Source organism: Tiliqua scincoides, chromosome 4, assembly GCF_035046505.1.
Source record: "Tiliqua scincoides isolate rTilSci1 chromosome 4, rTilSci1.hap2, whole genome shotgun sequence".
Classification (NCBI taxonomy): domain Eukaryota; kingdom Metazoa; phylum Chordata; class Lepidosauria; order Squamata; family Scincidae; genus Tiliqua; species Tiliqua scincoides.
Window position 1 is genome coordinate 103868491 of NC_089824.1, and position 12624 is coordinate 103881114.

The following is a 12624-nucleotide window of genomic DNA, read 5'->3' on the forward strand; positions in this document are numbered from 1 at the left end:
CTGCAACATCTAACTAAAGCATTTTAAGTGAGCTCTGTTATGTCATCCAGTTATTTATATATGTGAGACATATGCACACACACACACAGGGTATAAAGAAGCAAATGCACAATAATGCAAGATAATCAGCATACAGAATGAAATGTATATGCAGCCTAAACTGTCTTCTATGTAGATTGTGTGCATGCCAATGCCAAGCATGATGTCAGCAAAGCTCAGAATTTGTCACTCAATCTCACCTACAAGAAGGTGCAGAAAACTCTGCAAGTATCAAAAGGTGGCTTCAGCTGAAGTGTTGGCATACATACAACCAGCTCAGCCTTTGGATTCAAGCCACTGAGAAAAGCACTCACCACTGTGGAGCCTTATTTTAAAATAATATTTAAATTAAAAAAAATATTTTAAAACTAAGACAAGTCTTCTGAAAATGAGGGACACGACAATTAATGTTCATATAGTTTTCCACTTTTCAAAGCCAAGATAATGTACTGTCAATGATAGACTAACTATATCAAACGGAATGTATTAACATGTTTTCTATAAGCAAGTAAACTTTAAACTTGGCTTAGGCCAGGTTACTTGAGAGGTCGCCTTCTTCCATATAATCCTGCTAGCCCTTTCTGATCATCCTTTTATAGATGATCAGCGCTCCTTTTATGGATGCAGCCACCTATGGAGGTGAGAGGGGTGGCAGTGAGGAGTAGGGCTTTCTCTGCAGTGGCACCTACTTTATGGAATTCCCTCCCTCTTAGTTTCAAGTTGCTCAGATTCCTTCTGGAGGGGCTTAAAGACATTTCTTTTTACTCTTGCCTTCTGAGTTTTGGGTTTTTTCAATATGGATAAAGGTTTTGTGCATTAGTTTTATGGGCTTCTGTTCTTTTAATGTTTGCTGTTGGTTCCCTGCTCTTTGCTCCTGGCTTTTAATGAGATTCTTAGGTTTTTAGAAAATATGTTTTTAGGGGTTCAATATTTATATTTTTAATATTATATTTTATAATGTTTTATTGACATTTTGTAAGCTGCTTTGAATGCCCACAAGGGAGATAAAGCAGGATGTAAGTCAGTTAGTATTTGTTTTTCAACATTTTCTAGTGTTTGAAGACAGATTAAGGGCCCAAACCTATTCAACTTACCAGCAGTCTTGCAGCTGTGCCAATGGGGCATGCATTGCATTTGCAGTGGGGGGAGGTCATGGAGGCCTCCTCAAGATAAGAGAACACTTGTTCCCTTACCTGGAGGCTGCATTGCAGCTACAACAGTGCTGGAATGTTGGATAGAATTGGGCCTTAAGACAGTGGTTCCCAAATTGTGAGCTGTGGCTCAGGGAGCCATGAAAGCCAGCCAGGGAGCTGCTGAATCCTTGTGAAAAACCCACTGCCCTAACAGGGAGCCATGGCCAATGTCCTAGTTAGGTCAAGGGAACCACTAGTAAAAAAATTTGGGAACCACTGGATTAAGGAAATGTGATGAACATCAAAAAAAAAAAATTCTGAAAAATTTTTTATAGATCAAATTGGACAGCACTTCCATACGTTTCAGAAAGCCCCTGTTTGTGAAGCACCAGCCAGTGGGTCTGGTAGATATTTAGCATATCAGCCATATATAAGCCAGGACACTGCATGTTGCAGGTATCTCCACAGATGCCCCTAAACATGATGTCGGATTTGTCATCTAACAAAAACCCAAGCTATAATCTCTCTTGAGATTGGAATGGGATGGGACTACAATAGAGTTTCTCAAACTGTAGGTCATAACCCACTTGGTGGGTCGCGACTTGATTGTTGGTGGGTCATGAAGCTGAAACTGACAAGCTGAGAGCTGACAAGGAAAATGCATCAAGCCCTATGGAAACTGAGCTACACTAGGTAGACTAGTACTAGTACACTAGGTACAACTAGGTAAATATGACATGGCCCATTGCAAACAGCAGGCCAAGAGGAATCCAACACCATCAAAATGGTCCCAATTCAATGAATGAAAGCCGCAAAAAAACACTCAAGAAGTCCCCCCTCCAAGCCAACAAATGTATTGAGCTTGATGGAAAGCAAAACTGAGCTACACATACATGTTTACTAGTGTGTAAGCAGATTTGCCTTAGCTCCTATCAACAAAGGCCAGGTGAAGGGAAATGCAAGGCCACTGGAATGGTCCATATCTGATGAGCATAACAAACGCTCCAGAAGACAGCTCCCCCCCCCCAAGTACAGTGAAAAGAATAAAAACAAAGGCTTGAGCTGGTAAGGTGAAACTTTTTTTTTACTCTAGTAAAGCTAGGTGGGCCCTAGTATTGGAAAGGGTTGTTGTCTTTTCTAGACTCCTTCTCCCAACCATATTGAAGCCTCAAACCCCCCCCCCCATTCATTTTCTCTCCTTATCACTCAGGGGTTTTAATGCTATTTAGAGAGAAGCTGCTCAGATTTCACCCCAATCCAGATTTGGAGTGACCTCTTTCCTTTCCACTGGCAGAGAAAGGTGCACAGTTTTTCCAAAATGCTTGTTTTGCCAAAAGAAAAGGGAGTGGGTTCAACTTTTTATAGGAAAGTAAAAATGCAGGAGTGAGAACCTAAAGCTCAAGATTAAATATGCATAAATTATATAAGCATTACAATGCCAGACTCATTTGTAGAGTACAGATGAACCCCAGGAAGGCTCTGTTAAGAGCTGGGATAGGGAGAGATATGTAGTTTTTGCAGGCTGGTGCTCTGGTGTTGAAACCATCTGACTCTCAATCCAGCTCCAAATAAAAACAAAAAATATGTTAGATTTAAAACTGACTTAAAACTGATTTTGTCCGAAATAACACTGAATTGATTTAAATATAAGAACTTAAATTGAACTGCACATTGGGTAAGGCTGAAAATCTTAGTGATTTTTTTCTTTTGGGGGGGGGGGGTTTGAAGTTACTACTGGCTGGCTACAGAGAGACTTGGGGCATTTGGTGGGCCGCTGTGAGATACAGGAAGCTGGACTAGATGGGCCTATGGCCTGATCCAGTGGGGCTGTTCTGATGTTCTTATGACTTCACTTGGTGGAACAGAACTGGCTTCCCCATCTCATCTCCCCTTATTTAATTATTTGTTTTACTTTAATTATTTATAATTATTTTATTTAATTATTTATACTCCACTATCCAGGGAAAATGGCACAATTTCAGTGCTTGCTGTACTCTCATGAAAGCATTTCTTGTTTGAGGATGTCACTTCTGATCGTAAGATCACTTCCAGATTAAACACATCACTTCTAGTGGGTCCCACACAGATTGCCATTCTAAAAAGTGGGTCACGGTGTTAAAAAGTTTGAGAACCACTGGTCTAGATGCCAGGCTTCCTGTATAAGTTTGGAGGGAATACTCTTAGTTAGGAAACATGGACTAGTGCATGGTCTTTGAAAGGATGGCCAATGTGTACCTTTGGGCTGGCCTTCTGAAATCCTGCCATAGCAAACTGGCATTTCACACCTTCCTCCACATATGCTTTTTACGTGAAGCAGGAGATATGGGAACATGCTTGGAGTGATCCCACTACAGCCCACATTTTCTGCTTTGATTAAACAGTCCGCATGGAGGAAGGAGTGAGGTAAGGGGGCTGGAGCTGTCAGCGGTGGATTGGAGGGAGGCACTGGGCACTTGTTTACCACTCCCTCCAAACTTGCTACCCAATGCAAACATCATTCACATCATGGATAGGCAGCCATTGGAATGATTAACCTTTTCCTTATCAGTTGTTTTTTGCTCCAAATTCCTCCCACCCACCCCCAGGTGCTTTTCTTCCATGGTACTGCAGGCATTTGTTTTTAAGGTTAAACAAGGTGGAGAAGAGTAGTTGGTGGCAGAAATGGGAAAAATAGTTAAGTCCATCTCCTTCTCCCACTACTTTTTTGCTCAAAATCATCCCCTCCTTTTCAAAACATGGCCATTAGGGGCTCATTATGTGCAAATGCGTAGTTTACATTATGGTTATAATTCAAAACACCTAAGCAGAAATTTGCTTTTGGTTGAGGCATGGCTTTCTCTCCATGTTTTCAGTATTTTAGCCAAATGCTTAGAATAGCTCGGGCCAAGATTTATTTTCAAATATAATGGCATTTACAAAGATATCCAGGAATTGCACAAGTTCAATTGCATTGGTCTACATCCACCAGTTCCCAATCTGTGTGTCACGACACAATGGGGCATCATGAGGCACTCCTCCAGGGATGTCTCGTTGGCAACAGCAATAAGGAAGCTCAATGCAGCGGGCGGAACTGCTGTGCACACACACACCCCCGACACACACAGCTCTTTCTACTTCAAAAAGCCATATGGGTGAAATGACATATCCCCAAAGACAAAAAATTGCCTCATTGGACTCCAACGTAAGCATTTCAAGGGTCTCTCATTTTACTTCCTCAGAAGCCAGAAAAGCGGGCCATGAATTAGAACTCAAACATTTGCACATAGGTAAAATGTGCCAACATTCCAAATTTTGCCAATCCAATTGTCAGCAGGAAAATGTACCTCAAAATTCAGATGCTATAAAACTTGTTGGTATCACTTCATCATTCTGATTTCAGCAGGCATCAGATAGGAAGTTTCACAATGTTAAGTGTCAAATACTAAATTTCAAGGCTTGACCCCTTTGGCAAAACACTTCTCATGTTTTCAGAAACAGAATTGGTCCTGTCTTTATGTGGGTTCATTGACTGGAAACAATAAGGCAAGGATCAGAATTCTGAGCCTGCCTCATAAATATCTTGCACACTCTCTTTCCTGAACCTAAACTAAAATTATTATCACCTACTCTATACTTTTGCTTACAAATAAAATTGAAGTTTTCCTTCCAGGCATCTGACTCAATATCCATGGCAACATTTGTTAATTGTTTTAATAAAATGCTAAAATGGCTCATCTTTCCCTGACCCCCCTCCGGGTTTAAAATGCACATTAAATTAATTCATTGTTAGAACTGGGACTTCAAAAGATTGATTCTTCCCCAAGATAGGGCTGAAACACCACTAGACTTCAAAGAGCCTATCCCCTTGATCAGGAGGATGGGTTTCCCTAAGTTAGGCTGAGTCAGGCTTGTCCCCTTCACTGACCAGCTTAATGAATCTGCGCTCTGCCAAGTGAGAGACAAAAGAAATTGAATGTTGTGCTCTAAGAGCAAACTGGCTCAGTCTGTGGACTTTGGGGGATATACTCAGCCGACGAGTATTGAGGCAAGCCTGCATTTGTTTTGCTAACTTCTGGGAAATGTTGCGCAGCTCCTGCACCTTCTCATCCCCACCTAGGTCTAGGCCAGAGGAGAAGAGCACCAGGAGAGCACCAGGACGAGGTCTCTTGTTATCTGGTGTGCTCCCTGGGGCATTTGGTGGGCCGCTGTGAGATACAGGAAGCTGGACTAGATGGGCCTATGGCCTGATCCAGTGGGGCTGTTCTTATGTTCTTATGTTCTAAGAGTAACTTCCAAGCAGGAACTCCAGAAGCACAGTGCAACATGCCTTGGGCAGTGCCAAAAGGCATCACCCTGAGAAGGCATGAGGAGGCTTGCTGCTGCTGCTGCACCAGATCTGTGGGATTCTCCTGCATCTTTTGCTGCTAAAGCAGATGGCTACCAAGGAGGCGTGCATGCAAACTCCTATTTGCATGCATGGTGGTCTTGTCTCTCAGGCTCTTCGCCCTCCTCTTGGTTCCCACTTTATCCATACTTCAGTCTTACAGTGCTTTTCTCTGGTAAAAAAGCACACAACATTCCCCATCTCATTCCTGTTTGCTGCCTCTCCCTCACCCTTCCAGTGTTGCCTCTAGAACAGCTACTCAAAAAACAGTTCTCAATGAAGTTTTCTTCTCTTATTCCTTTAAGCAAGCTGCCTTCACCAAAACCTCCTGTTTCTCCTTCCTCCCCAACATTACCACTCTTGCCCTCCTCACCTTGAAGGGCTTCTCTTCTGTCACATAGACTTTTGGCAGCCTTTGACATGAGCCTTTGAAACAAGGTGAGCCCAAAGATCCATTTCAGACCCACTCAAAGGCTGCTGTACGTACCGGAAAAGTTCCCATTCTTGAGTTTATGACAGTAGCTCATCACACTGCAATGGAAGTGGCAGTGGACGCTTGGTGCTGTAGCAACAACAAACAGGTTGTGCTAGGGACTGCTGTGTTCTTCTCAGCACTTGGTGTTAACTACACTGCCCTTTTGACTGGCACCTAAAGATTCACCTCCCCTATAGCTTTTAACATCTACGCTAAGTCAAGCCATTAATCAGAATGCTACTTTATGCCTCCTTTAGTTAGTTAGTTGGCAACCTTCAGTCTCGAAAGACTGGTATCGCGCTCTGAATGGTGGTTCTGGAACAGCGTCTAGTGTGGCTGAAAAGGCCGATTCAGGAGTGACAATGCCTCCTTCAGGTACGCATCAATGTATATATATTCCCAAATAAATCATGCAATTGTTTGCTTTGCCATTAGCAGTAAAAACTCTTTCAAAGTTTTACAGTTTGTTGAATGTACATTCATTCTCCCTATCCACACACTCAGTTCCCATGGACTGATTCACTTATCCACAGGAACTGAGTGTTACTCAAGTTGTGCCATCGACTGCCTGTTCTTGGCTATCCATAATATCTGTGGTATCTGTGGCCACACTGAAGCTGGTTGGCAACCTTCAGTCTCAAAAGACTATGGTATAAGCCTACAGCACCCAGTATTCCCAGGCGGTCTCCCATCCAAGTACTAACCAGGCCTGACCCTGCTTAGCTTCCAAGATCAGATGAGACTGGGCATGTGCAGGGTAACAGTGAAGCTACCTGAGACCATACTGAGGCTATTCGCTGCATCCGCAACAGCCAGCTTGAATTTGCAGCAGCCATTTTGAAGCCACCCTGAAGCTATCCACAGCCATTCTGAAGCTATGGCAGGCCCCAGAATGCCTCGCAGAAGCCCCAGAATTGTGCCCCAGAATATTTTGCAGAGCCACAGATATTAATAGCTTGCTGCTAAATTGGAAGTATGAGAGGAAAAGGGCACTTATTAAGGCATCTCACACAGAAAGAGAGAGAGAGAATATCCTGAAAACAATTTCACAAGCAATGAAATGCAGAAAGTACAACAAATTTTATGCTTACAGTGAATTAAAACCATAGCCAAGGACATAAAACAACTACATCAAGTCAGAGAAAATAGGATGGACTTCGGCTTCGGCAAGTGCAAGAAAGATAGTAATGACAGCACCAAGAAAAAAACCCTCAACTGAAAGTAAATGGAAGGAATTTTTTCTATCAAAATAAAGTGGAGGGGGGGGAGGCTGTGATCAATATCAAATACCCAGTGAGAACAAACTACTAAAGTTCACCTACCCATGCTTCAATTTTGCCATGTTTCATTACCCTCCTCAGACCTGCACCAGCAAAACAGCCGGTGCATATCCGAGGAGACCCATTATGGCAGCAGAAGCTTGCCCCAAGGTAACAAAACAAATGTTCCCTTACCACGAGGAGGTGGCCTTCAGACTGCCCCCACACTAGATGCAGAACACACTCACACCATTGGCATGACTGCATCAGCAGGAGGCATTTAGGGCCCAATCCTATCCAACTTTCCAGCACCAGTACAGCCACAGTACAGCCCCAAGGTAAGGCAACAAATGTTCCCATTCCTTGAGGAGGCCTCTGTGATTGCCTCCCCAACACAGGATGTAGTACACACTCCACTGGCACAGCTGCACTGGCACTGGAAAATTGTATAGGCTTGGGTCCTTAGTTAGGATTGGGCTGAAAGCCTGCTATCATATACATGCTTTCTTGGGAGTAGGTCCTATTGAATGCAATAGATCTTACTTCTGAGTAAGCATACACAGAAAATGATGTTTTTCTGGATCTCAGTTCACTGATGACGGGCAGCCCAATCCTGAGCTGTCCAGCACGTGGGGCTGCAGCAGCGCCTAAAATGGCTGCCACTGCATCCTGAGCACAACCCAGGCAGCACAGGTGGCTCCTTGGGAGAAGGGGACTTCTGTCCCTTTCCCCCGGGTAAGGTGAGTAGCCCCGCAATGGGACTATTCAATTCTACGGCAATCCAAGGGTTGGCATAGAATCAAGAGTCTCCATGTTGGACCTGTGGCTTGACATGAATTCCAGGGATTGATTCCAGGGATGACATATGACATCATCACAGAGCATCCAGAAACACTGCTGTGCGAACCAAAGACTCCTTAGAGGGAACGCTTTGCAGCCCCAAGAATGCAGCCCATCACTCTGCCCAATGGCATCCCAGCACTACCCTCCCCACCCTCTACAGGCAGATGTTCTGCCTGTGGTAGCAGTGGGACAACCAAATTCAGGGACCACCATCATACAGGTAGGCAGCTGCCAGGGCTGGAACAGCAGCAGCAGCAACTGGCACAGGGCAGCTGCAAGGACAGGACCAGCAGCAGCTTGGGATGGGACAACTGCAAGAGCTAGGAGACAGCCATTCAAGGTGAGGGGCTGGTGCTGTGGTACAACTGAGGACGTCTGTGTTTCTCCCCCAGAAGTTATCTGTCTGGTCACATTATAAAGGCTGCTAAACAATTATGAAGGCTGCTTCACATTATGAAGGCTGGGCAGGAGGTCTGGTCTAGAGGGTAGAGCCTCCGTCTGCCTGAAGATAACATCCACAAGGTCGCCAGTTCGAGGCCACCGGCACCGTGCGACCTTGGAGCAGCTGACAAGCTGAAGCTGAGCAATTCCATCTGCTCTGAGCGTGGGAGGATGGAGGCCAGAATGTGAAGCCAGATCGGAATGAAACAACTTGAATGTAGTCGTTCTTGAAAGAAACAACCTTCTTTGAAATTGTAAAAATCCCTATTTAATAGGGATTTAATAAAGCCTGCCTATGTAAACCACCTTGAATAAAGTCTTGAATAAAGACCAAGAAAGGCGGTATATAAATACCTGTTATTATTATTATTATTATGAACAAAGGTCAGCGATCTTATAGGTGGTTGTTGATGCAAGGCACCCTTCCAGCATCCATCATACATCTGGTGTGCACCTATAAGTGGAAACACCACCAAGTTACTACATAGTCAAAAAAGGAACAGTATGGATTCCTTCCAGGCATTGGTTCCTCAACTTTTTCGACTGACCTTGACCTCCCTTGACCTACTGGACTATTGGCCACGGTTCCCCATTAAGGCTCCAATCCTATACATTGTATAGGGCAGCAGGTTTCTAACAAAGATTCTGCAGTTCCCCTGGCTGGTTTCTGCAGCTCGCCAGGGTGCCATGGTTCACAGTTTGGGAACCACTGCCTTACGGGGAATAAAGGTCACATCCAAACTAATTGGTCTGTGAATGATGAAGGAAGTTCTGCCATATGAACAAGTTAAACCAAAATTCTGTGCCTTCTGTTGTGGGCTGCACCAACTCTGACCAAATATGGGGCAAGCGTGCCGTCCCCAGGAGCAGCTGCAGTACAGTGTTGTTAATAATAATAATAATAATAAGTGACCAAGAGTGTGAACTGGGAAGTCCCTGGTTCAGCTAAGAGTGGAACTGGGAAGAGTGAGCTGGGAAGTCCCACTTAGACAAGCAGCTATTATCTCAGCCTTTGCGTATACAGTTAGAGGATAATAATACTGATCTACTTTATGAAATTGTTGTAAGAGCTATTGAGATAATGAATGTGATAGACCTGAATGCTCAGAAAATGTTCCTAATTTCAAGTGATGTCTTTTATGCTAAGGATTCTTCCTTGTGCTCCGAAGGACAGCATATAGCAAATGGAGCTTCCTTGTGACCTGGTGTTCTACAACTCTTCAGCAAGAGATTGAAGTACCTGAAAGCTACAACATTGCTCCTTCTCTTCACTCATCAGCACGCAATGGTTAGAGCCTCCCAATGGACAGAGCCTCCCAAATCACACAGAGGTTCCTTTTCCTGCTCCAGCTGCTCCAGAACATTCTGTGCTGATTCTCCCTCTCATCCCACACTGGAAAATTAGGTACGGACTTGCAGCTTTCAGAGCACAGCACTAACTCCCCCCCAAACATGTTGACTCCTGTCCCGTGGAAGGCTGAATTAATATGGAGAGGCGGAGGGGGAAGGAGATAGACTGAAGGAGGGTGTGCATATTAGGAGTAGTAGAGCTAGGGTGGGGCAATGGGAGCACTTGCCCCTGGCACAACTTGAAAAGAGGTACAAGAAGAGAAGCAAAGTTCATGTATTATTTTGATAGTTATTAAACAATGTCAAATTATGCAATATTTTTCTTTAAAGAAAAATTCAGAGCCAAAACACGCTACTGTGAACGCATGTGTTGGCCTGGTATTTTTCCTTTATTAAAAAAACAAAAATAGTGGGAGGGGCGTGCAAAGGCAGATGAAATCACCGCAGGAAGCAGGCTTTAACACTTGGCTTCAGCTGCAATTCAGATCCAAAGTGCATCTCCTGGTATATTCGCTTCATTAGGAGAAACACTGAACCACTATTGCATTAGAAGTCCAGTAGTACTTTCCAGTATGCCTCCCAGTACTACTGTACCACCACTGTACTACTACTACTACTACTACTGAATACCACTGGGGATGTATTCCATAAAGAGTGGTTCTCACACATTTAGCATTGGGACCCACTTTTTAGAATGAGAATCTGTCAGCACTCACTGGAAGTGATGTCAGAACTGGAAATGACATCATCAAGCAGGAACATTTTTAACAATCCTAGGCTGCAATCCTACCTACACTTACCCAGCAGTAAGTCCCATTTACTATCATTGTTAAAAGAAATACATTCTTGTTGGCATCCTTCAGTCTCGGAAGACTATGGTATCGCACTCTGAATAGTGTTCTGGAACAGAGTGTCCTCTCCAGTGTGCGAAGCCTGGGTAAAGTAGATATGGAGGATAGACTGTTACCCATGCAGCAAATCCCCCCTCTCCACATCGCTGAAATGGTCCAATGGAAAGGCAGAAGCCAATACGGTTGGTTCCAGCGGCGTCTCAGGAGTTGCCAGAACATGACTGTGTTCAGCCATGAACTGCCTCAGGGACTCCGGCTCCGGATTTTGCCTCGAGGTTGACTCCTGAAGCCTTTTCCATAACTGGATGTAGCCACAAGGCAGTGGAGGTTTGGGATCAGAGTTTTCCTTCTCTCAGATGAGCTGCCTTCCCAGGCTAATGAGTCCCATCTACCCGGTGGCTGTTCAGTCGCCTCTTACGACAAGTACAGCCAAACAGAGGGCCTATTCTTATCCCCAGCCCTCAGGGGAAGCATGGCAAACCAATCATTGCTTGATTGCTTGCTTGCTTGATTGATTGATTGCAGTTTGTTAAAAGTACAGGTGTACTTGATTGATTGATTGATTGATTGATTGATTGATTGATTGATTGATTGATTGATTGATTGTAGCTTGTTAAAAGTACAGGTGTGTAACATTTCCCCAAATGCAGTCACATAACATGGTACCATCAAGTCTAATATATTAAAAATGAAATATTGAAATGAATGGGGACCCACCTGAAATTGGCTCACCTCCTACCTAGTGAGTCCCGATCCACAGTTTGAAAAACACTGCCATAAAGTCAAGCACTGTTAAAGTCAAAGACATCGTTAAGACAGTCAAGACATTGTTAAAGATAAGGCAGGAAACTGGCACTGACTGGCCCCACGCCTCCCAGATTGCACATGGTTAGAACAGCCATCGATCACACTGGAACAAAGGGTGCTATAACAAATCAGTGTTAAAAGGAACCAGCATTATGGGTGGTCCAGCATGTTTTCAAAATGGTAGATGAAGGGCAAGACATCAGCTTGCTCTGAGATTTAGTGAGGGGAGCTGGCCAGGGTTTCTCATAGGCAGCACAAGGCCAATCACAGTGAAACATATTCAGCTGTTTCATACCACTGATGGAGAAGGAGATTTGAACGTATCCCCCATGTTGCGGCTTCTCTGGATTTTCCATTCCTTTCTTTTTCCTTGCTTTGCCCTCTGTTTTTATGTCTTCTGCCTCCCTGCCTGAGTCTTTCTCCCCACTCCTAGCTTCCCAACTACTGAAACCAGAGACAGCTGCATTGCCAATAGCCTCACAACACCTCGGCACCCAGCCATGATGTCTTGCCTGAGTCTTTCTCCCCGCTCCCAGCTTCCCAACAACTGAAACCAGAGATCGCTGCATTGCCAACAGCCTTACAAGGCCTCGGCACCCAGCCCTTATGGCATTACCAGGCATTTACCTCAGAAGCCTCATCCAGCAGCTGTTCCAGGCAGCTTCCATTTACATCATGGACCACAGCCTATTATGGCCTAGTATACTAGTGGCCTGTGGGATCCTACTATGAGTCTGTTGTGTTTACTTGCTGGAGTTTTTCATCACTGGTGTTCTGTTTAGCTCTTACTGTAATCATTTTAACTTTATTTGGGCAGGAGGTCTGGTCTAGAGGGTTGAGCCTGTTTGCCTGAAGATAACATCCGAAGGTCGCCAGTTCGAGGCCACCAGCACCGTGAATGGCAAGACCTTGAAGCAGCTGACAAGCCCAGCTGAGTTATTCCACCTGCTTTTGGAGAGATGAAGGAGCTGCTTGTCAGCCTGTGTGGGAGGAATCTGGAGGCCAGAAAGTGATAACAGACCATAAAAGATCCGTCTGAAATGCTGTGGTTCTTGAAAGATAG

General features: G+C 44.4%; 1 protein-coding gene and 1 pseudogene across 1 annotated transcript in view; both read right to left on the reverse strand.

Annotated features, from left to right (window-relative positions):
* Nucleotides 1–12624, reverse strand: part of NRG2 (neuregulin 2) — a 169741-nt gene that overhangs the window by 103770 nt on the left and 53347 nt on the right. The window lies entirely within an intron of this gene.
* On the reverse strand, nucleotides 6666–6787 carry LOC136650040 (5S ribosomal RNA; annotated as a pseudogene).